This window comes from Carcharhinus amblyrhynchos, chromosome 19 (genome assembly GCF_965287045.1).
Source record: "Carcharhinus amblyrhynchos chromosome 19, sCarAmb.v2.hapA, whole genome shotgun sequence".
In the NCBI taxonomy this organism is placed as follows: domain Eukaryota; kingdom Metazoa; phylum Chordata; class Chondrichthyes; order Carcharhiniformes; family Carcharhinidae; genus Carcharhinus; species Carcharhinus amblyrhynchos.
Window position 1 is genome coordinate 14,248,874 of NC_137342.1, and position 24,994 is coordinate 14,273,867.

The following is a 24,994-nucleotide window of genomic DNA, read 5'->3' on the forward strand; positions in this document are numbered from 1 at the left end:
CTTTCAGGTGGACCGCCCATCAATGAGATAACCCAGAGCTAGAGGAGTAGCCCACTTGCCATCCCACCAGCTTGATGCAGGTGAGACCTGCCCCTCAGAATTGACTGGGCCTTCTGTCAGGCAGTTGTGAAAGATCTACTCCCCTGTGTGCAATTTGCCCAAGAGCAATTTCAACACAATTTTGTTCAAAAACCACGAATCTGAAAACAAAATGAGTGAGAATTGGACCCTCAAAAGTCAAAATGAAATGTTGATGTCGCTATTGCAGGTGTAAGAATGTATAGTTGCGTACTAAATAGAATCAATGTCACATGGAAGAACACTCAAAATGGCTGCATTGCAATGTATCCATTTCAAGACCATCTGTGGCAAAATGAAGTGAAAATGTGGTGGGAAAAAACAAATGTGTTATTACATGTTATCATACAGTAATATAGAAAGAGGAAGTGTGAGGAAAGGCCCTGCCTTCCTACGCTGAATTTAGGTCCTTCCTGGAGAATAATTTTACACAATCCCATTTTTCTGCTTTCCCTCTGCATTCTCTTAAACTCATCTTCAAGTAATTATTCTGCACCTCTTTGGACGCTGCAATCGAATTAGCATCACTTGTCGTAAAGCACTCAGCTTTCAGATAATGTTGCATAAAAAAGTCTCTTTGGACCTCCCTCGTTTAGGTATCCAGTGCTTATCCTGAGATCCTGACCTCATGTCTTTGATTTGTGTTTTATATCAATAATCTTATTGATCATTTCATAGTACATATAACTGTCGTCTCTGACCCCTGAGATATAGGTGTTAAGGTGTTAACCGGTTCCCAAAATCCCTTATCCATACGATAACATATAATAATTATGTCAAAAATGTATTGACACTTAAATAAAAGAAAGATGAGTGAATACAACAAACTGAGGTAGATGTTTTTAATTACAGTGATACAATGATTTGACAGAAGTGCATTGATAAATGCAACAATAAGTTTTTTTACCAACGAATCATAATATGTTAAAAATGCAACTAAATTTCTTGCTGGAACATTTACCATTATCACCCTGAACAGGTCTCCAAAAGAAATTAAAATCTGAGTACAGGCAACATAAAATGCTTTAATTTTTAAAATTAATATATCACTAGTAACTCAATTATTTGATATAAAACATATATAATATATACAAAAATAGATATTTGAACAATTCACCCACGAGATTAAACCCAGTATCAGAACAGTATTTACTGTCTACAATTGATAAATAGACCTCCATTTGATAAACTTTAATTGTTACAATAGTTACGCTCCCTCCCCAAAAAAAAATTAGTATTTCCAACGTGGTAAATGATAGGTCATAAGCAAGACGTATAGTCAATACAGTATGGGCCTCCATATAAATCTGAATTTATTTCCTTGCAGTGTGTAAGTCATTTTGTGGTAAATTCAATGAAAATGTAAGAAATAATCCATAAAAGGTGAGAAAGAAAAATAAAATGTGATCAAAGCCTGATACATTTTAGATAAGTGAATTGAATGCTAATTATTGAATGGATTTGGGGGTTCTGTCACCAGACAGCAGCAGATACAGTGTGCGTGGAATCCTCTTTTTCCAGTGTGTTTGTGTACCTGTGGTTTTTTTTCCCTTCCAATTCTACTGTTGGGCTTCTGGCTTTTCTCGCGAGTTGGCACACAATGATTCAGAAATATTTATTTCAACCTGGGTCAAGCAGTGGACGTCAATTCCATCAGCTGGTGCGTAGAAGGGGTAATCATGGAGCAAAGTCTTGTGTTCCAGTTTCCTGTAAACCAGAAGAGAATAAATGGACCAAATGTTAACACTGCATCACAAGAGCATAAGTCAGAGCACTGCAGACACAAGTACACCAATCCATCATGTGACTTGTCAAATTAACCCACGAAAAGAATCAAGACTAGCAGTACATGTGGAGTGGAAAGCTGTTGCAATGTCAGCCAACTTGCGGTGAAGCATTGAGACGAAAGGTTGACAAGACTATAAAGGACAGATAGACTGCAAAGGACAAGCCATTTGCTAAAAATGCAACAGAAACAGCGGGGAAAAAGTTTGATAGCCCCTAAATAATTGGCACAGGGATCAAAGTGTGATTAATTGGACCCATTGCTTCGGATGCAGGCAGCATGCCAACTTTGTGCTAATTGCTAATCTGCATGATTACTGTGTAAAGCCAGAACTGCTGAGTGGTTGCACACTTCACTGGGAGGCCCATGTTTGAGCATGGTTAGCACCACTTAAATCCGGCTGGCACCTCTTGAAAGTTTATTTATTATTGTCACAAGGAGGCTTACATTAACACTGCAATGAAGTTACTGTGAAACTCCCCTAGTCGCCACACTCTGGTGCCTGGTCGGGCACACTGAGGGAGAATTTAGTATGGCCAATGCACCCTAACCAGCACGTCTTTCAGACTGTGGGAGGAAACCAGAGCACTCAGAGGAAACCAGCTCAGACATGGGGAGAACATGCAGACTCTGCACAGATTGTGAATCAAGCCAGGAATCGAACCCGGGTCCCTCACACTGTGAGGTAGCAATGCTAACCACCATGCTACTGTACTGCCCAGTATGGTGGCACAGGAGATTTATTGAAGTTGGGGCAGGTGCCTCTACTGTGACTGAGCAAGACAATGAGTGAATTACTGCACAGCACTGTGTGTCAATGGTCTCTGACATTGCACTGGTGCCTTGAGGAGGAGGTTGCAAGGTACCTGAATAACACATTATACACAAATTAGGAGACAGTGGGACAGCTGGTATAGATAGATTTCAAACTGAGCAGTTTAGTAAGAATTGGACATCAGTCACCAGTAAGAGCATAGGATGGAGGAGCACTAACTATGTATGGGAAACAAGGTCATACATAACCTCACTAGAATGTTTACAAAGAAAAAGCTGGGGTGATAGGTGCTTCACAAGGGCCAATAATTATTACAGATGCCATGCAAAGATTGGTAATGAAGATAGAGTGTAAAAGGGGAAAACATGAGGAAAGGAGCAGGGTACTGTGAAATAAATCTGGACAAACAGCAGAGAGTAGGTCAAAGAACAGAACACATCCATATAAGGAATGGCTAGTGCAGCTTCAGAAATTCAACCACAGGACCATGAAAGAGAGCAGTCAACAATCACCTAGGTGTCAAAGATTCTCTACATTGCTCCAGACAAGCATGCGGTATGGCTCACAAGGAGAGTCTACAGCATGTAAAGCAGATATCAAGTCATGAGGACAGTCGAACCAGAAGGTCAAATAAAACCACGGGTTGCAGGCAAAATCACAGGAATTGTGAGGCACAGGAGTGACAGGATATGAAACCACAACCAATGTTGACCTAAGTTTTCAATACGCAAAAAAGGGAAGAATTGACACTTGATTGACACATGGTTTTATTCTGAAGCAATCTTGCATGTAACCATTGTGACACAAAAATGCAATAAATATATTGCATTAAGCAGAATGTCTCCAAGCTTGACTTGGAGAGGCCTCTCCCACAGCAGGTGGTACAAGCTTGAATACATTCACCTTGTTATTCTCCACTCAGGTCTGAAGTCTCAATCTTTCAAAAACCCTCCAACACCATATACATCCAGTGTGAAAATATGGCTCTTTGTGACACCAGAACTGTGCCTGACGCTCCTGTCTTAATGGTTAAAATAAATGATGCTAAAGGGCAGAATGAGAGGAGGTGATTGGAGGAGGCTTTGGGTAGAAGATAGATCCTGAGCAAGCCTGAGCCTCAGAATAAAGTGACAACCTTTAGAGCAGAGATGAGGAATTTCTTCAGCCAGAGGGTGATGAATCTATGGAATTCATTGCTACAGAAGGCTGTAGAGTCAAGGTCATTGACTATATTTATGACAGAGGCAGGTTCTTATTTTTATAGATGGGTTCTTGTTTGGTAAGGAGATCAAAGGTTAGTGGGGAAGACGGGAGAATGGGGTTGAGAAATTTATTAGCCATGATCGAACAGCAGAGCAGACTCAATGAGTTGAATGGCCCAATTCTGCTCCTATATCTTATGATCTTATGAAACAAGGATATTGTGTATGTGGCATTTCTTTAATTGGATAATGAGATTTTGATTGTTGGTTAGTGATTGATTTGACAAGGCACAAGAGTTCTTGAATTCATAGAATTGTCATGTAAACCCTACAGAGCAGAAGGAGGCCATTTGGCCCATTGAATCTGCACCGACAACAAACCCACCCATGCCCTATTCCCATAATCCCACGTATTTACCCCGTCAGCCCCCTTGACACCTAAAGGGCAACTTAGCATGGCCAATCAACCTAACCTTTGGACTGTGGGAGGAAAACGGAGCACCAGGAGGAAATCCGCACAAACATGGGGAGGACGTGCAAACTCCACACAGATAGTGACCCAAGGCTGGCATGGAACTCGGGTCCCTGGCACTGTGAGGCAGCAGTGCTAACCACTGTGCCATCATGCTACATATAAGAAAGGAGTTCCAATAGACAACAAGGATAAAAGATATAACGTGGCACAATGGCAAGCACTGCAGTCTCACAGTGCCAGGGACCTGTGTTCAATTCTGGCCTTGTGCGGTTGTCTGTGTGAAGTTTGCATGGCAGCACAGTGGCACAGCGGTCAGCATTGTTGCCTCACGGTGCCAGAGACCTGGGTTTACTTTAGGCCTTGGGTAACTGTGTGGAGTTTGGACCTTCTCCCAGTGTCTGCGTAGGTTTCCTCCAGGTGCTCTGTTTTCCTCCCACAACCCAAAAATATGCAGGTTAGGTAGATTGGCTACGCTGAATTGCCCCTGAGTGTCCAAACATGTGTAGGTTAGATAGATTAGCTATGATAAGTGTGCAGGGTTATGGGAACAGGGCGGGGCGAGGGAGAGGGCCTGGGTAAGTCACTCTGTCAGACAATCGGTGCAGATGGGCCAAATGGCCTCCCATAGGAATTCTACGATTCTATGCAATTTAGATCAGAAGGGAAGGCCAGAGAGTAGAAACATTTACAGCCATAATTTTACACAGGCCTCAACAACATAATATTATTCAATTATATTTGTAATCGACTGGACCTGGAAGACGACTGCTTAAATATTAAAATCTATTACACATTACTTAGATTGATTCACTGGGTGGGACTTTTCAATGCTGTATTCTATGTCTCCGGTGTGAAACTGGAGGGGAAGTTGCCAGCTTTTCCCGCCGTCTTTTCAAACAATTAGAAAGAATAGTGAAAGGGCAAACCCACAATGTCAGGCTGGTGCGGCAGACTCTGATTAAGCCCCCCTCAACTGAAAGTCCCTCCACCGGCAGTGAGCCCAGGCAGGGAGACCCATTAATGACATTCAAATGCAATGCACTGGTGTTCTGACCTTTCAAGGCAAGAACCCAATTATGTTATTAACAGAGGGCAGGGATTATCCCAATGAGAAATCCCACAGGGACTTGTTCTGGATTCTCTGAAAATAGGGCCAGAAAATCCACCCCACTGTCACTAATATGGATCAGTATTTGAATCATTGGTAATTAGGATTTCAAAAGGCATAATGTCGGAGAGCAGGCAAGATGAGATCCACATACAGGGGGCTCTCACTGTGAAGGCAGTGAGAATAGATGGCCATTTCAGCCAATACTAGCAGTCTAATCCCAAGGGTTTGGACGCAGTGCCAAAAAAATTTTAGTAACTTATATAAAATACTCATTAGAGCTCAGATAGAATATTGTTGACAGTTCTGGGCATCACACATTAGGAGGTGAACACATTGGAGAGAAGGCTAAGAGGAGATTTGATAGAAATGTTCAAAATCATGAACGGTCTGGACAGCGTAGAGGGGTAGAAGCTGTTCTCACTTGGAAAATGATCGAGAATAAGAGGGCACAGATTTAAAGTGATTTATAAAAAAAAGCAAATGTAAAGTGAGAAAAAAATATTATCACACAGCGAGTGGTTTGGGCCTGGAATGCACTGCCTGGAAGAATGGTGGAGGCAGTTTCAATCGAGGCATTCAAGAGGGAAATAGATGATTATTTTAGTAGAAACCAGGGCACGGGAAAGGCCAGGCGAATGGCTCCCCTTCCCCTAAACATTGATACTCACCACCATTGTGCACATGGCTGTCAAGTACAACTATCTACAAGTTGCACTGCTGGAACTCACCAAGGCTCCTTAGGCATCATAAGTAATAGCATCTAGAAGGACAAGGGCAACTGACACATGGGAACACCACCACATGGAACTTACCCTCCAAGCTACTCACCATCCTGACTTGGAAATATATTGCCATTCCTTCACTGTCACCAGGTCAAAATCCTGGAGCTCTCTCCCTAACAGCACAGTGGATGTACCTACATAGCATGGACTGCAGCAGTTCAAGAAGGCAGCTCACACCACCTTCTCAAGGGCCACTAGTGATGGGACAATAAAAGCTAGACCAGCCAGTAAAGCCCACATCCCGTAAATGAATTTTAAAAAACTAAGTAATGATGCTCATTCAGATAGCCAGTGCAGACATGGTGGGCCGAATGATCTCTTTCTGCGCTGTAACTACTGTGTGATTCTGGTTCAATTGTGATTTTTTTGGTGGAATCATTCCAGAATCGCACTAACGTGTGTGAAAACAGATGCTTTCCCCGCTGGCTTTGAGGATGGGTTTTAATGTTCTGTCCTTTGCTTCCTGCCTCATTGATTATGCAGCCACAGGAAATAATGCTGTGTGATTGATGGATGGCCTCTGAATCCTCTGTCACACAGTTACCTCACCGTTTCCTCATTCTGGATGCCATATTTAAACTGCAGCCATGCACACAATTCTCAGATATCCAAGCATTGCTCCAGTGAAGACATGGGCTGAAAGCCAGGAAGAGTTCAGTGGGTGGTCACTGGAACGCCTTTTGGAGGCCTGCTGTGATGTCCTCTGCCATCACTCAGACCACAGGAGGTCCAGCAATCTTGGAAGATGGTGGCAGTGATGGGCAGTGCCAACACGGCACTGAAGAGGTCAGCTGTTCAATGCAGAAAGAGGATGAATGATCTCATCTGTGCTGCCAGGGAAAGGTGACCATCTCATCACTCGAAGCTCACACACGCAGAGGCCCATCACACATTCACTGGCAGCTCAAGGCACATCACCACTCACTCTCACACACATGTCCTCATCTCCCCAACTGGCTTCAGCTCCTGAGGAGACTGCCTCCTCAGCCCTCACCAACTGGATGCCACTTGCACACGGATTGACGTGCGAACCCCAAACTCTGGGATAAGCCCCTTCACCAGTTCAGTCCCAATCCTGCAGCTATTGAAATGCCAGCTCCACCTTACCGCTGGTCTGGTTGGTAGAGACTTGCCTGTGAGCCCTGCTAAAAGCGAGATGGTGCTACGTGTGAACCCTGGTGCTGATGACTACCAGTGCTGCCCAGTGAAGAGTGGGCAAACTAACCTTGAAGTACCAATTGAAGTGCAGGTCACCAGGTGCATGTTGCTTATGTACCATTGTGAAACACCAACCTGAGTTCATGATCCAGCGTGGAAGGGATGATTCCAGTGAGTAAAGCTTATAATGAGATTCTAATGTATTGAAATTAGCTTCTCAATGAGTACAAACAAAGAACAACACAGCACAGGAAACAGGCCCTTCAGCCCAACAAGCCCGCGCCGCCATTTTAACATTGTGAGTGCCCTCTTCTATCTATGACCTTTGTCTACGCCTATTGGACTCCACAATAAAGGAACCATAACCAGATTGAGGGATTGAGATCCAGTAGTGGCAGGAGAAACAGCCTTCCATTGACTAGTGGAGTGGACGATCGCAGACTGGTTTCATATTATGTAAAATTGATTTTTGGCCTTCCTGCCATAATTTTCAACTATGTCGCCATAGACACCCACCACAAATGTGAAGTGAAGGGCAGAATGTTTTTGTCCTGCCTGCCACGGACTGTTCCATTGAGCTCAGGAGGGATTTTTCGGTTTTGGGACAAGCGTGGCTGGAAAATCCCACCCGAAAGCTTTGCGCTGTGAATGGTCAGGGTCAGTGAATGTATCTTCAGAAGCTGTATTCCACTAACTCAACATGATCCTCCCACATTGCTCATTGCACCACACTCTTATCTCTTAACTACCAACGATGTTTGCTAATGAGAAAAATAACAAATTTAATTGCCACATGGCCAGAACTTTCCAGCTGTTCAGGCCAGAGGGGTTGTTTGGTTCCACTGCAGTGAACGGAGATTTGGCTGATTGTCAAATTCCCCATCCTTGCTTGTAGCAGCGGTGGGACATAAACAGCTGGAAAATTCCAGCCCATGCATTTTACTCTATTTTGAATTAAAACTAATTTTCCAATTGTAATAAATCAAATGAATTGAGGGACATACTTTATATTGCACATCCCAGGGTGTTTAGCAACTGAGCTGTCATCAGATGGGGAGTCGGTAAAGATCAGCAAGCACAGGGGCAATAAGTCAATAAAATTTGGAATGATTTAAGGTAAGAGCAACTGCATTTTGGATGACTATAAGTTTATGTCAGGTGGTAGATGGAAGGCCAGACATTTGATACTTCAAATCTAGAGGTAACAATGGAAAGGCTGGACAGCAATATTAGGGAGGTGGCAGTAAACAGTGGTGGATATATAGTTGGAAGCTCATCTTCAAGTCTGACACAATATCAAGACTGGGAACAGTCTTGCTTAGCTTAAGACAGTTGCCAGGGATGGAAATGATGGACAGGGAATAGGGCTTATGTTGGGGGTCAAATGGTCTGAATAAAACCCCCTTTCCCCCCATCACCCACAACATCCAGAAGTAAAGTTGGGATGGAATTAACCTATTCGTGTTCAGCCATCCATAACCATAATATGCCGTGGGAAGACTTTTGCCCTTTACTGAGATGCCAGCCAATCCGAATGGCCAGCAGCCCCATCAGTCCCAGTAGTGCCGAGAACATGTTAGTGGTCACTGCTGGAGCTGCAAAAAGAAGATAAAGAAGGTCTAGGGCTTTCCAAAGCCGGTCAGTCTGGGGTTTAACCAAGGAGCATTTCAGCTGGTTTTGAAGGGAATTGGGACTGGGTCTGGAGTGTTGGAGGGTGGGGGTACTGTGGTTCAATCTTAGGGGAGCCAGCTCCTTCTCTGTTTCCAATGATCCCACCTTTTGAAGTTTCCCTTTCAAAATAACAGACTGCCCACTCCTGCCCAGCTGCCCACACCAAACCTGGGCTGCACATTAGACAGGTCAATTGTCTTGGTACCAATCCTAATTGGCCCCTGATTATCTATTTGAATATGGAACCTACCCACCCTTCGTATTACGGGGTGATCTCAGAGATGGGTATGGGACAGGAATACACCCTATTCTTACTTATCCCCTTGCCGGAAACACATGCAGCAGGGGCAGTAAAATGCAGACAATGATTTAGGACTCCCCAATATTTAGTTGGAGGAAATTTCTACTTATTCAATATTGGATGTCAGACAAGAGCGTAGTGAATCAGAGAACGTGAACAAGCCCAGAAAGGTGGTGGTGAGATAAAGCTGAGCGGTGCTGGCATATGTGTAGAACAGGATGTTATGTTTTTGGGTGCTGTTTCTTGGGGTGCCTGCAGATGTTAAATTGGAACAGAGCCAAGGATCAATCCTTGGGACCTCCACCGATAACAGTACAATGGGAAGAGAAGCCAAGATGATAAAAATGTATACCTTCATTCACACATTTAACATTGCTGTAGGACTCACTCTCACACGCTATTCAACCATAATAGCCACATAACACAAGCAGATTGCATCGTGCTCACACACTTTTCTCTCTGGCCGGGATTTTGTGGCCCCGTCGTGGTGGGTTACGGTGTGGGAGATTTGACAGCCCTGCCTAAAGTCCATTTGTTTCTGGAGGGACGGCTGATCTCAACCATGGATGGAGCCATAAAGTCCACCTTCTCTTGCAGAACAAGGCAATGCACAGCCAGGGGTTGAAGATGCAACTTGGCAGGAGATGGGCACAGTTCTTTGTGCTTACTCCAATGAGGGAGAATCATAAAGTCTTACAGTGCAGAAGGAGGCCATTTGGCCCATCGAGTCTGCACTGACCACAATCTCACCAAGCACTATCCTCATAACCCAGGCATTTACTCTGGCTAGTCCCCCTGATACTAATGGGTAATTCAGCATGGCCAATACACCTAACCTGCACATCTTTCGACTGTGGGAGGAAAGCGGAGCACTCGGAGGAAACCCATGCAGACATGGGGAGAACGTACAGATTCCACACAGACAGTGACCCAAACCAAGAATCGAACCTGGGTCCCTGGCACAGTGAGGCAGCAGTGCTAGACACTGAAGGTGCTCACCTTCATTGAGCAGCCATTGTCAGCGGCAGTCTGAAAGCACAGAACATGGTGGGTATGATCATGTCATCCGATAGATTTACATGCGGCAAATAATGTAAGCATACATCTCCTGCTGACTCCTTGTCAACACAATCTTACCCTTGTGTCTTTGGCCCAAAAATGCAAAGTGGTCAGGCAGCAATGGAAATGCAAATAGTGGAGAAGCAGGAGGACAATGATGACAAAGAAATACTGCAACATTGAATGGCAAACCAGCAGATGTTGCAAACGTTGCCTGCACCCGTCTGGTTAGATTCAGTGCATTAATGTTCATGGTGTCACTTTCATAGCCACTGGCAATGCTGTTTCAACCCTCTCAGCTCCATCTATTCCTTTCATCTACTTCCCTCTATAATAACTCTAGGAGTTAGCTATAAAGGAACGGTGCCTTATTGCATAAAATGAAATTAAGTAAAACCACAAGCCTGAAGTGAACACAGACAGGTCGAATAATGGACCCACTCAGGGGCTTGCTTTATAAAGGGCTTGATATACGAGCTCCACCTGGTAAGGTAATTACCAATCATCCAGGAACTTGTATTCAGTGTGTCCTACAGGGGGTCAATCAATTATTCCCTGTGCAAGTCCTGGAGGTTATCATACCCTTCCAACCAGAAGGGACTATGAGGCAAAAAAAGCTATACTTTGGCAATAAGGCTGATGAGTCCGGTGGCAACCTATGTTCATATGCCATACTAAATGAACTGAAGTAGACCTTGCCTTGTCATCAACAGTGATTATGTAGTACAATGTAACATTTTCCTGATGGCACAAAAATAAGTAGCACCATTAACTGAAGGAAACAATATGCACCCTCAGTCGGGCAGAGACAAGTGACTAAGTTAAACCGATAGGAATCAAATGAATTTAATGCATTGAAATTTGTGGTGGACATTGTGAGAGGAAAAACCAAGAGGAAATAAATACCAAATTGTGAAACTTTTGAAAGGACTGAGGAGCAGAACGATGTAGAGATTTGGAGATGTAAATCTTTCGAAGAACAAGATTATGAACTAAGCAATAAATACATTTCCCGGTTTTATAAAGATGAAGAGTAGTACACAAGCGAAGAAGTAATGCTAAACTGACACCAACCATCAGTCTGGCTGTGTTCTAATTGTGCCTGGCTTTCAGTTCTTACTTTAGGAAGAGTGCAAAGGCCACAAACAAGGAGTCAGACAAGCTACACCAAATGATACCAAGGATGACAGCATTTAGCTGTGAGAATAAACTTAAAAAACTAGGGCTCTTTGTATTTAGAACAAGGTTAAGTATAGGTGTGCAAAACGATGAGAGGCTTCAATGAAGCACATCAGGAATTTTTTTTTCCACTGGCTGGCAAGTTAGAAATTAGAAGGCATGAGTTTAAGAACATTGGTAAAGGAATAAAGAAGAAGATTTTAGTTCATTTTCTTTACCTTCAGAAGATTATTGGCATGATGAGCCCTATAAAAACAATGATGAAAGCAGAATCAATAATAGCTTTTAAAAGGGAAGTGGATAAATATTTGAAACAGAAAATGTTAAAAGGGCACATGGAAAAGACAGTAAAATGAGACTAACTGGAGCAGCAAGAAGAAACAACATTATAGGCCAGAAGACCAATTAATACAGGAGCATCTTAATGGATATGGAATTGGATAGGGTCCCTAAAAAGCACAAGCACCCTCCCACCTTATTTTCCTGTACTTTCTGGCCTCAGGAACTAAAACAAGAAATCTGTCCCTGTGATTCTAATCATCCTTTCCTCTCCCTGGCCCTCAAAAATGTTGCCCCATCAAGCTTTATGCCTGTCTTTCCTACCAACCCATCTTCAAATCTGTTTTACAACAACAATGTTGCATCTTTAACATAATGAACTGCCTTACGTACTACACAGGAGAAAGATAAAACAAATATGTCACCAAGACGCATAGAGATATTAGGCCAAATTACCAAAAGCTTGATCCAAGAAATAGGTATTAAGGAGTGTCTTCAAGGAAGAAAACAAGGCAGAGAGGTGAAAAGGTGTGTAGAGAGAACTCCAGAGTTCAAGGCAAGGTTTAGGCAAGTGGTGGAACAATTAAAATCAGAGATGCTGAATTCAGTGAAGATATCTGAGATTTGTGGACTGGAGGAACTTACAGAGAAAGGGATTGGTAAAGCCATGAAGGAATTTAAAAGCAAAGATGAGAATATGAGAATTGTAAAATCAAGACATTGATTGATAGAGACCCAATGTAGGTCAGAAAGCAACATAGGTATTGGATGAACATACTTGCTACAATCTTCTTACAATACGAACAACAGAGTTTTATGGCCCCCCCCCCATTGCTGGAATTTTCCGGTCCGTCAAAGTCTATGGAAATACTCACCACATTTTCCAGCCAAGCCTCAACTGAGACAGGCCCATAAAAATCTGCCCTAAAATCAAACTCCATGACTATGATCATGGTACGTTGTCCCTCTTTGTTCTCCTCTAATGCTGGTCCAGGGAAAGCTGACTGGTAGCTTTTGTTTCCTCCGGAGGTGCTTGAGCAGAAATCATTTCCAACTCCTTAACTTTATTTTGCTCTGCAGTGGGCTGTGAGCTACTGCCCTCCTCTTCCACCTTTTCCAGGTTATCATCTTTTGGATGACAAAATTTTGTAGCTTGCGGCAGACTCTGATAATCTTGAATATTCTGGGGGGGCTGTATTGTCTGACACACTGGGCCCGATTTTACCATCAAGTTGCGCCTGTCTTTGGTGGAAAAGTTTGGTAAAATCGGGTGTAAGGTGAGTAACATGATCCACACCTGCCTCCTCGCTGGTTCCTTCTTTACCAAGGCCTGAAAATGGCTGCAATCGGGCCCACTTCTAACTGGGCACAATAGCCATTTAAATGTATTTGCATGCATTTAAATTGACTTAGTGGGCTGCACGCTTAACCTTAACGACACTTCCCCCTTTCACCACCGCATTCACCCATCCAGCATCGGCGTGAAACAGACACACTCTGCAAAAGTCTGATTCGGGCATTCCAGTTAGTGAGGGCATAAGTGCTGAGTGTCCGACAGCTCTCTGCTTGATATCAATGTGGGGGGAAAGGGTCTGTTGCCACTCTGGCTGAGATCAGTGAGCGGGACGGGGGTGGGGGTTCTGCTGCCACTCTGCCTGAGATCATTGAGGGGAAAAGGGGGCGGGTTTGCTGTGTTAGAACTGGTGACAATTTTTTATTGGATGTAGTGTGACCAATGGCAATAAGCTGTAAGGGTCAGCTCATCCAGTAAACCATGGAACCAATTGCAGAATAATGTAATAATCAGCTGATTCACTATAAATAAGAACCTGTGTAGAATTGTGGAGAGCTTGGATTGGTCCAGGGCAAGGTCCCAAGTTTGGAGTAATGATGTTTCTTTGTTAAACCCTTTCTTTGATTTATAAGTTGGAGTAAGTTTTGTTCTATATTTTTTGACTGCATTTGAAGAGTTACTTCTGATGAAACATTGGTAGCTGAGGAACACCCATTGTAACTTGGTGTTTGCTTTTGAAGAATTGTTACAACCATGGCAGAAGGTAGAAGTAAACCGGTTGGGTTGGATTGTCCCCCTGTCTTTTCAGATGCCGAACCATATCGGCAATGGAAGGCAAAAGTGGAAATGTGGATCCTTGTCAGCACAATACCGTAAAAAAAAACAGGTAGGGTATTAGCTTTGTCACTTCCAATTAGGCAAAAGCTAAGAAGACAAGTATTTTCTGATTGGACAGCAGATGTCCGAAATGGAGTAGAAGGGCTACAGACCTTGATACAATATTTAGATGAGTTTCACCAAAAAGATGAGTTCTTGGAGAATTATGAAGGGTGGGTGATGTTTGACAGGATTAGGAGACAAGATACCCTGTCCATGGAAACGTACATCATGGATTTTGATAGGGGCCATAAAAGGCTAATGAAATTTAATTCGGAGATTCCAAATGCAGGATTGGCCTTTCAGTTGTTGGACTATGCATGGCTGTCGCAAATGGATACTCTTTTAGTACTGACTGGAATGGAATTAAGGGGAACACAGCCTCTCTTTGATCAAATGGCACTATCATTCAAAAAGTTTTTCAGGAAACAATCCTTCTCTGCCACCTTGCTCAATGCAGACCGGAATGCCATAGCTCCCAGAATGGAGGAGTCAATGGTAACCAAATGGTACACAAAGGTCTTTTAAACAGAGACAATTGAGCTAATAACAGACCTACTGTCAAATGGTTATAACCAATTTGAAAACGGGGAAAGAAGACACACATGGGAAACTGATAGAAGACGCTTAAATCAAAGGAATGCTGGAACAATTGTGAATCGCTGTTTCCAATGCGATTTCCCCCATACCACTATATTGTAAACTGTCCAAAAAGAAGAAATTGTGTTTTTGAAACCACATATGACACTGAATCCGTGGAAACCAATAGTGACGAGGATAAGGACCAGGAAGGCATTGTTTTGGTGGCAGAAAAATTGAGTCCCATAATGACCGTCCTGATAGATTCTTTCAATTGTGCTGTTTTAGATAGTGGATGTACATCGACTATCCAAGATTGGCTAAATTGTTATTTAGGGTCTCTTGATTATAAAGACTGAAAGAAAATAAGAGAACAAGATAGTTCCACCTGCTTTAGATTTGGATGATGGCAACATTTTAACGTCCTCCAAAAGGTGATACTTCCTTGTAGGATTGTGGGAATCAGTTTATTTTTAAGTATAGATGTAGTTTCCAATGGTATACCTTTGGTGTTAAGCAGGTCTGTGATGAAGAAAGCTCAGATGACCATGGATTTGAAACAGGATAAAGCTGTGGTTTTTGGGAAAACTGTAGACCTAGATTTCACAAGATCTGGCTGTTATTGTATTCCTTTAAGTGATCCAAAATTATCAAACCAAAGGATTCATGACACATCAATGTCACAAACAGACATCTCTCCCATCCAAATGTTCTTCAAATCCATCACTGAAGAAAAATCAATGGAAAAAGAGGAATGGGCCAATGAAAAAGAAACAGAATTGTTGAGGAGTATGACAAGACAGGAGTATGATAAATGTGAAGCAATGCATTTTGGAAGGTCTAATACAGATAGGAAATATACAGTAAATGGCAGAACCCTTAAGAGTATTGATAGGCAAAGGGATCTGGATATACAGGTACACAGGTCACTGAAAGTGGCAATGCAGGTGGAGAATATAGTCAAGAAGGCATAAGGCATGCTTGCATCATCAGCTGGGGTATTGAGTTTAAAAATTGGCAAGTCATGTTGCAGCTTCATAGAACCTTAGTTAGGCCGCACTCGGAATATAGTGTTCAATTCTGGTCGCCACACTGCCATAAGTATGTGGAGGCTTTGGAGAGTGTACAGAAAAGATTTACCCGGATGTTGCCTGGTATGGAGGTCATTAGATATGAGGAGAGGTTGGAGAAACTTGATTTGTTTTCACTGGAATGGTGGAGGTTGAGGGGAGACCTGATAGAAGTCTACAAGATTGAGAGGTATGGACAGAGTGCATAGTCAGAAGCCTTTTCCCAAGAGTCAATTACTAGGGGGCATAGGTTTAAAGGTGTGAGGGGCAAGGTGTTTAAAAGAGATGTACAAGGCAGATTTTTTAAACAGGGAGTGGTGGGTGCCTAGAACTTTTAAGAGGCATCTTGACAAGTAAATGAACAAGATGGGAATAGAGGGATATGGTCCCCGCAAGGATACAGAGTATTAGTTAAGTCGGGCAGCATGGTCAGTGCAGGCTTGGAGGGCCGAAGGGCCTGTTGCTGTGCTGTAATTTTCTTTGTTCTTTTGTTCTTTGTATTGAATGTAATGTGACCAATGGCAACAAGGTATAAGGGTCAGCTGACCCATTAAACCATGGAAACAATTACAGAATGATGTAATAGTCAGTTGACCAGCTGACTCGCTATAAATAAGAAACTGTGTAGAAACGTGGTGAGCTTGGATTGGCCCAGGGCGAGGCCCCAATTTTGGAGTAATGATATTTCTTTATTAAACCCTTGCTTTATTTATAAGTTGGAGTCAGTTTTGTTCTATTTTTATTGTCTGCGCTTGCAGAGTTACTCCTGATGGAACATGCTGCCACTCTGCCTGAGATCAGTGAGGGGGAAGGGGAAGAGGCCTGCGATCAGTCTGGGTTTCAGAGGGGGTGGGGGAATAAATGGGTCGGTATGTTGTGGGGGTGAGGCAATGTCAGTGGGGGCCAGCGGGGAGGCATTATCTGGCCTGGGAGGGACACGCAGAAGAGTGCATTTTATCCATTTTTTTTCTGTGTAAGCGCAGTTGGAGGTGCCGATCAGAGCTTCAGGGTTTCAGACGCATTAATCCCCATCTACAGGCTTCTGCAGCACGATTCAGAATTGCTGGTATTTTTTCAGGCAGTGTGCGTATGGGGGCGCCTGAGAATGGGTCTAAAAGCCAGATCTGAAACACTCCCAGTTTCAAGTCCGCCCAGCACTTAGAATTAAAATGGTAAATATAGGGCCCACTATCTGTCTAGACAGTTGAAACATTGCTTTACATTGTTTCCTCTCTATAATAGTGTCAAGCATAACATATTAAGACATATTTCCTCTGATATGCCAAGGCAGCTGTGATTCTGTGTTTAGATATGAATCTATAGTAAGAGGTAATTTCAGTAATCTCAAAATGTGTTCAAATAATGGGATTCCCAATGGATACACAGTTGTAAATTACAGGTAATGCAACAAAAAAACTCAAACAAACAAGACTATTGATACAAAATATCAAAAATGAATCAAGCAACTAAAATAAAATTTTCAAAGTAACTTTTCCGAACAAATTTCCAGCCAGATCGCAGAGTTGGTTGACTTTTTTCTTCGGGTAACATGGAGAAAATGCCAAAGTGAATTGAAAGCCCTTTGGTGTGGTCGATTCAGAAGTTGCAGATCCTACACCACCACCAACCACCCCCCCCACCCCCTTCCACCCTTCACCTCACCCCATCACCCCCTCCACCCTCCCCACTCACCCCTCTGTTTCTCCTGCTCCAGATGGCGCCAGCCAGGCTGGACATTTTCCAGCAATTTGTATCTTTGTTTCCAGCATTTTTTGCTTTTGTTTTCCCTTGAAATGTTGACTTCCTGTCACCCAAAATAGGCAGCTGACTCCAAGGCCCCTCTTATAGTGGAAAAATTGACAACCAGTGCATGCATTCCCAGCGAAAAGCACTGGCAATCTATGTCCTTGTTAATCGTAAAATCATCTCTACGTGCCAAAATATGAAAATAAAGCTGTGGACTGTTTTCAGCCTTCGGCTTAATTAGATAAATAAGTTAACACACCCGTGTAAAAATAGCCAGCGCAGAAACGTGGAACAGGTCTAGGAAGCATTCACACACTGCCAGTTACACTTTTAGCGCTTTTAGCTTCTCGACTTAAAGTGTAGCTCAGTAACCTTGTGTACCATAGTCCTGGGACACATTAGTGACTGTCCCGAATATAAACAAGATTTTTGTTCTCTTGGCAAACAGCTTTTCCTTAGCAAAATACATGCACAGGAAGAGACTATAAATATGGAACAACATTGAAACCACAGTGCCAGTCATTTATAGAATGTTTTATTTTTATTTGTGCCCCATCACGTGACATTTTAACTGGCATATTCTTTTTATAGTATTCCACGGCAATAGTGCCATTGTGTCACTTTCAGAAAGAGGGACAGCTCAAAGCTAGGTCACTGGGTTACCTTGTTATCTGCACATCAAAGTACTTTGCCTTTAAAATAAGAAATTAAATGGATGTAAATAATCAATTCATTATTTTCATTGCTCGACTAAGTGACTATAATGATGTATGTTCACAGATTTTGTCAGGAACAGAAAATGTACTTATTAATTAGGGAAAGCTGTACAGGGGCTGGCAGCTCCCCCCACTACTCAGTCCCTCCACATCTTCTACATGTCTTCTGACTGAGAGGGTTCCACCCCTGGGGTGATAACCCACTCTTGGTCCCAATTGGTTCTTCTTCTGCTGTATAACCCTTAAAGGGACGATCACCGCAATCACCACGTCTGTCCCCCTTTAATTCCTTTATATAGTGTTCAGTAACTAAGTTATTCAGTCCTAAGCTGTATGGGTGGGATTCTGCAAGCTCGTCCTTACCTGCCGTGCTGCAAGTGAGACAGGAGAATTTGGCATTCCAGCCAAAACTCTGTTCACTTTCAGCGGCACTGGAAAATCCCAAATGCGAACAAGGACTGAGATTTTCACTAAGTAAACATTATATACGAGTTATACAATCGAGTCATTGAGGGCTTTTACTGAATCTTGTAGAATAGTGTAATTCTGCAGTCTGAGATACTTCCACAGGATCAACATTAACAGGAACTGCAAATAATGGGAACCTCTCCAGGCAATTCATTACTATATGCTTCCACAGAGATATCGTCATGTATAGAACAGGTCGATTGGGTATTTCAGAGTTTAGAAATTTGAAAATATTTCTTGGTGGTAACACTGGCTGTTGGGGTATCTGTACATGAGGTGTGAGCCACATGGTTATGAATGATCCGTCCCTCCATGTCTACTGGGTACGACAGGAACTTGGTCACAGAGACAAGAATAATAGAAAATTAACTTGATTTGTTACTAAGATTCACATTATGAAACCATGGGCTGAATTTTCCTGTCTCGCCACCGCCTGCCCCACCCGCTTCACCACAGGAATCAAAGATGACGGGACAAAGATCATTCAAAGGTCTGTTGATCTTGGATGGGATTTTCTGATTCCCAGGCTAGTGTGGCTGGAAAATCCTGCCCTATGCCTATTTTCTTATTGTTGCAGTGGTGCTGGCTCATTGAGGTCTTGAGGCTTGTATGTCCAAACATTATTGGTAGGCTTTAGCCATGTACAGTTCCAAATTTGGTCTTGCATGAAATTCTTCCATATGGGCTTACTGTTTTTCCATTCACATGACCATTTCAGCAATCTTGTTCTGGTATGTAAGATCAGTTTCTTCCTCTGACTGAATTGCTAATTCTGCTGTCAATTTCAATTTTTGTTTCACCTGTTCAGTTAATTTCTCCTTGTCAAGCTTCTTTCTTCAAGCTCTTATTCTCCTGATTCAATTCTTTACTGGCCTTGTTCCTATTTTCTGGTTGCTTTTTCATACAGTTGCGCCTATTCTACATTGCCTTATTAATTTCTCCTTCTTGAATTCACTTTATAAATTGTTTCAATGTTTTTCAAGGTAGCTGTCAGACATTTCAGCCTGTTGTTTTAATGTCTTCTTTAGCGCTTTAAATCTTTTTGTTTATGCTCAATAGTTCCAAGTTTCTTTCAAAGTCTAATTTCTTTATTTATTCCAAGATGCATCCATCAAGTTCTAAATGGACATTTAAATTTCACAAATGGAATCTTCATTTCTACTTGTCTTACTTTCAGCTAGACCTCTTTTGACTTCACTGAGTCTGTCTCCAACAAGTTAGTTACTTGTTTCCATTCTGCAATTCTCTTGTTGCAAGACTAATTCATTTAGTCATTTAGTGTTTTTCATTGTCCTCCTTCTGGAGTCTTTCAGTGCCCTCCTTCTGGGATCTTTCTATTGCCTTCTTTGAGGTCTTCATTGCCTCCTCTGAGGTCTTCCACTTCTTCCTTGAGGTCTTCTCCAAATTTCCTGTCCATTGCCATTGTTTCTTCTTGTGGTTGCTACTTTAAGATACATTATTTCTTTAAATGCCTTAGCACTTTAAGGCTGTGTAGTTATCTTTTCCCCACACAGGCTGTCATTACTCAGATACGTGTGGCTTCCGTTTGCCATGTATTTCACAGTAAATGTATCAATGCAGATACAGAGTGTCTCGATGGGCTTTTCTATTATTTTTACTCTTAAAGTTGCAGTAGTGCCTCCTAGTGCCAGGTTTTTTTTAAGTTTTTGGACTTACTCGACTACAGCAATTCTTTGCCTCTTATCCAAATTCCTTCCCCCTAAGTTTGAAACCACAGCTCTTCTAGCTGGCAGCTCCCTATGGCATTTTTCTTTTCACATAAAACGCTGCTTTCTATCCTCTCTTTTTTAAAAACAAACTTGCAGCAACTCTTTATTTTTCCTCAATCCAAGTTTTATTTTCCTTAAACTCAAAGTCGCATCTCTTTCTTCTGAGTTATTTTCTCTTATCTCTTTCTATGCATTTTGAAATGTCTGATTGCAGCAGACAATTCAGGTTTGCTCTGTCGTCTGTCCCTTAGGATGTGTCAATATCTCAAATCTCAAATCGGCCAAAGGCAAGCATTTGAGCAAGCATTTATTTTCTTCAGACTCTGATTCAAACTGGAAACTCTCAGGCGTCAGGCCCCAGGCAGAGTCATCAATAATCAATCTTATCCTCATTGTCAATGTAATCATGCATACCCACTGACTTCATCAGGAATATAATGGGTACCTATTAACAAGGAAAAAACTATACAGAGGTTGACAGCCTTACTGGCTACCCTGAATCAGCCCAATCTTCAATCTTCTACATGTCTTCTAGACGTCCTCTGCCTAAGAGAGGACTTAACCCCCTGGGATGATTATCCACTCACAGCCCCAATTGATCACTCAAGCCAGGTGACCCTCTTTGGTTGTGTTGCCCTTAACAGGACAATCCCTGCGACGTTCAGAAGGAAGCAACTGCTACAATCATTAAATCCCAGCTCTGAAATGTGCAGCCTATGAGCATAGCTTTCTCACTCAGCGCCCAATTGCAGAATCACACATGCGACTGGCCATGATTGGCAAGAATTCAGTCAGACTTTGGTTCCAGTGCAGAAGTTGTTAACGTCAGTGCACCCCATTTATAGTGGATATTATATAATACTACGCCTGACTGAATTCTTGCCCATTATGATCAGTGATACATCTTACCCTACTGAAGACACACGCACAAAAAAAACACAAATATTCACACACAAATACTCACACTCACACAAACACACATGCTGGAATTTTACGTGAGGTGAACCTACTGCCACATAGACAGGAAAGCCTGAGCTGACTGAATGTCCATTAATTGGCTCAGTTCAAGCCTTCTGCCCCAGTGGAAAGGCTGGCCACTCTCTAATCCAAGCAGTGTCACCAGTAGCTGTGGAAACTGTTGGGGTTCAGCCAGTACCCAACGAACAGCATCAATGGAGCCAGACAACTAGGTGGGTGGGAACATTTTGCCAGGATGGGTGGCAACATGGAGGTTTTTGTTGGGAACAGTGCGCACTAACAGGAGGGGCTCCCCTCTCCCGCCAAGAGCCTGCAACAAAGCCGGTCCACCCGAGACACCAGGATCACCTGACAGTTTCACCACGTGGGCACACCTCCCTCTGTGAGTAAAATACCCAGCTATGACAGGGGTAGGCCCTAGAATGACCTTAAATTGGTCCCAAGGGCCTCAATTTGCTCAAAGGCAAACTCATCACCCGTGCCTCCCCCATTGTTAGTAAATATCGGGTGGATAATGAGCACACTTTGCCATGCCACATCACCCAGTTTTAGACTCCATTCTGCCAGCTTGCTCCTAGGGGGTGGGGGAAGAGGGGTGTAAATTTCTGTCCAAAGAATTTGATTTTTCACCTGTTTGCACATTCGTTTTGCAATATATTTGAGTCTATACTGGGATTGAACACGGGTAATCCATCAGTTTTCATCTAGCTGATAATAAAGCAGCTTTGGTTAATTTCAGCAATCGCTTTTTTGTTTTACCATATGGAAATGAATTTTTTTTAGAGGATAAATTCACTAATCCCAGTTGCAAGCGGCACTCAACGGGAGAATGAGTGAGAAAATCACTGCTACAAAATTGTGGCCCAATATCTGAACTGCGATCACCTTGAATATATCTCCCTCCAGTGAATGCATGATCAAAGAAATTATCTCCAAAGTCAGTGCGAAACAGTACCCATTGCTTCCAGAATTAAATCAGCACTCATTCCTTGCAAGGTTAAATTTGCACCGGCTGCTTCCAGAGTTAAAACTGTACATAAGGTTTCCAAATTTAAACTATACACATTTCATTCAAAGTTAAAAATGTATTACACTTCTTCCAAATCCTGACAAGACACATATGCCAAATCGTAATATATCTCTTGGAAGTAATTGTGCATATTCATCCAGAAAAAATAAATTATTTACATTAAAATGGCATATTTTGATTAATTTCAACATTTTTATATTTCACAAATGTTAAACTTCTCATAATGAAAGACCCAAATTCCCCAAAAGGCAACCAATGGTTATTTTCCCAAATAGGTTCCCCTCCCACAACTCTCCCTCTCAGACTCATAGGATCATAGAATCCCTACACTGCAGAATGAGACTACTTGAACCATTGAGTCGACTCCAACTCTTGAACAAAGGGCGGAATTTTACCGAGACTGTCACCCGAAGTTTGTACAATCTCCGAGCCTCGCCCACCCCTGGATTCGGAGCGGGCATGCTGGTAAAGTTCCGGCCAGGCTATCCCACCCAAGCTCTTTTCCCATAACCCACATATTTACTCCACTATTCCCCTATCCTACACATCTTGGGACACGAAAGGACAATTTAGCATGGCCAATCCACCTAACCAATACACTTTATGTGGCCGCTCATTCCGTTTTCAAACTTCCCAGTTAATACCAGCACCTTCCTCCTTCAATCTGACGCTTCCCTCTCTCTGTTAATGTTGACATCTTCATTCCCCTCGCAATTCAAAATAAGTTCGCCTTCTAGCCAATTAACTATGGTAATTTCCTCCCTCTAACCCCTTACCCTGGATGATCCTTACACTCTTGTCTTCCCTCATTTATAATTGGCACTCAGTCTCACCCCAACATAAACACATGCCATTTCTGATGAAGTAACCAGAACTGTGTGCCCGCTTATGCTCTCTGTCTTCATCCCATTTTTGGCAATTACAATCAAAATTCTAAGTGCCGGCAGAATTCATGGAAAACATGTGCGATTCAGCGGTGGGGGAAGTTAGCAAAATCTGCTGTCAGCTGACAATGCAACAGGTATGGGTGGGGGATAAAGAAGACTCCTAGTGAAACTGGGAGAGTCTACATTACAGTCATAACTTTCTTGCCCAACTCCATTGTTATTAACAGAAGATTTGAGAGCACAAAGGTGTTCTTTGAATTTAAATTTCACTCAGAAATAATTCCCATTACACAGATTTCACTTTATTCATGCATGCATCATTTTTACTAAGACTAGTTAAGTCAGAGAGCTAAATACACTGGCACACCTCATGGCTGGTATGCATTGATGGTTATGGGGGAGTGAGAGACATTTCCTTCTGTGTGGAATAAACAATGGGTGCGATCATACTGGCCACTCATGCCACACTCTCGCTGCAGCAAAGTTAGAGAATTTGGTGCCCATCCGAATCTCCGTTCGCTGCAGCGGGATGGGAAAATCCCACCAGTGTGAATGGCTGTAACATTCTGGCCATCGCATTGCTTTTGTTCTCTGCTTATTGCACACCCCGGTGTCCAGGGTTGTACCTGCCACTCTGGGACATGGCTGAACTTGCTGGTTCAGCTGCCTCTCCTATGTATTGTAAAGGACATTGTTCAAGGTCACTCTCACAGGGGATAACTGAAATATTGTAGATGAACTCAAAGCTCTTACAGACACTGCCAGCCCACACCCCAAGATGGACCAACATGTTGATAGTACTGAGCCATCCCTTTAGGTACCTCATTTTCTTCACTATCTGTCCACCACACTCCCTCACCCACATCCAGGATGCACGGCCCTTCCCACTTGCCCCCTCTCTACCCCCACCCCAACCTCTGTCCTCCCCTGGATCCCTCTTGCATTTCTCCAAACCCCTGAGCCCACTTCACATGCTTTCTCACTGTTGACTCAGCTTTTCCATTTGAATCTCCATGCTAGTTGCCATTCTCCTGCCCCCCTCCTTTGTACAGTTAAACAGGGAAAACCTCTGACCTTAATCACAACAGTACAAAACCAACTGATGCACACTACCTTTTAAGCAATTGTGAACTGGATGTTAGGAAAGTCTCATGCGCTACTGACTTTATCCAAAGGGCAGGATGTTACTAAAAACTGTTTCATGCAAATGACTACTTATGGCATGTCAATGTATTACAGTAAGAACCTGCCAAAGACCTGAGTAATGCTTGACATGCCACAATCACAATGCTGACATGATCTGAACTTGTCTTTGAGAAACTGAAATTTCACTTCCTGCCGAACTAAGTCACAACACTCATCACGTTTTCCGCTAAAATAAAAGCAAACTGCTGCCAATGCTGGAAATTTGAAATAAAAAGAAGAAATGTGGCAAAAAAATCAATCTGGTCTGGCAGCATCTATGGAGAGAGTAAAAGTTTCAAATCTATAAGACCCAATTCTGAAGAAGAGTTAAATGAATGCAGCCGGGCCTGCTGAGGTTTTCCAGCATTTTCTGATTTCATTCCATATTTTCTACTTGTAAGCTGCATATTACACCACCTCCCCCACTCCACATCCCCCCCCCCCCCCGAGTAGTGCTGTCCTCAGGTTCTCTGCTCTCTTCCTCCTCAGCTCCAATGTTCTACTGCTGCTGTGATTGAACAGATCTATCCAGATGCCTAAGCCTTTTTTTAATCCTTATAATCCTGTCCAACTTAATTT

General features: G+C 42.8%; 1 long non-coding RNA gene across 1 annotated transcript in view; it reads right to left on the minus strand.

The window, feature by feature from the left end:
- Positions 1–906: 906 nt before the first annotated feature.
- LOC145355571 (uncharacterized) overlaps positions 907–24,994 on the minus strand; it is a 40,095-nt gene continuing 16,007 nt past the window's right edge. The window contains exon 2 of the long non-coding RNA XR_013889008.1: positions 907–1,785. This is a non-coding gene — a long non-coding RNA (uncharacterized LOC145355571). The remainder of the gene's footprint in view (positions 1,786–24,994) is intronic.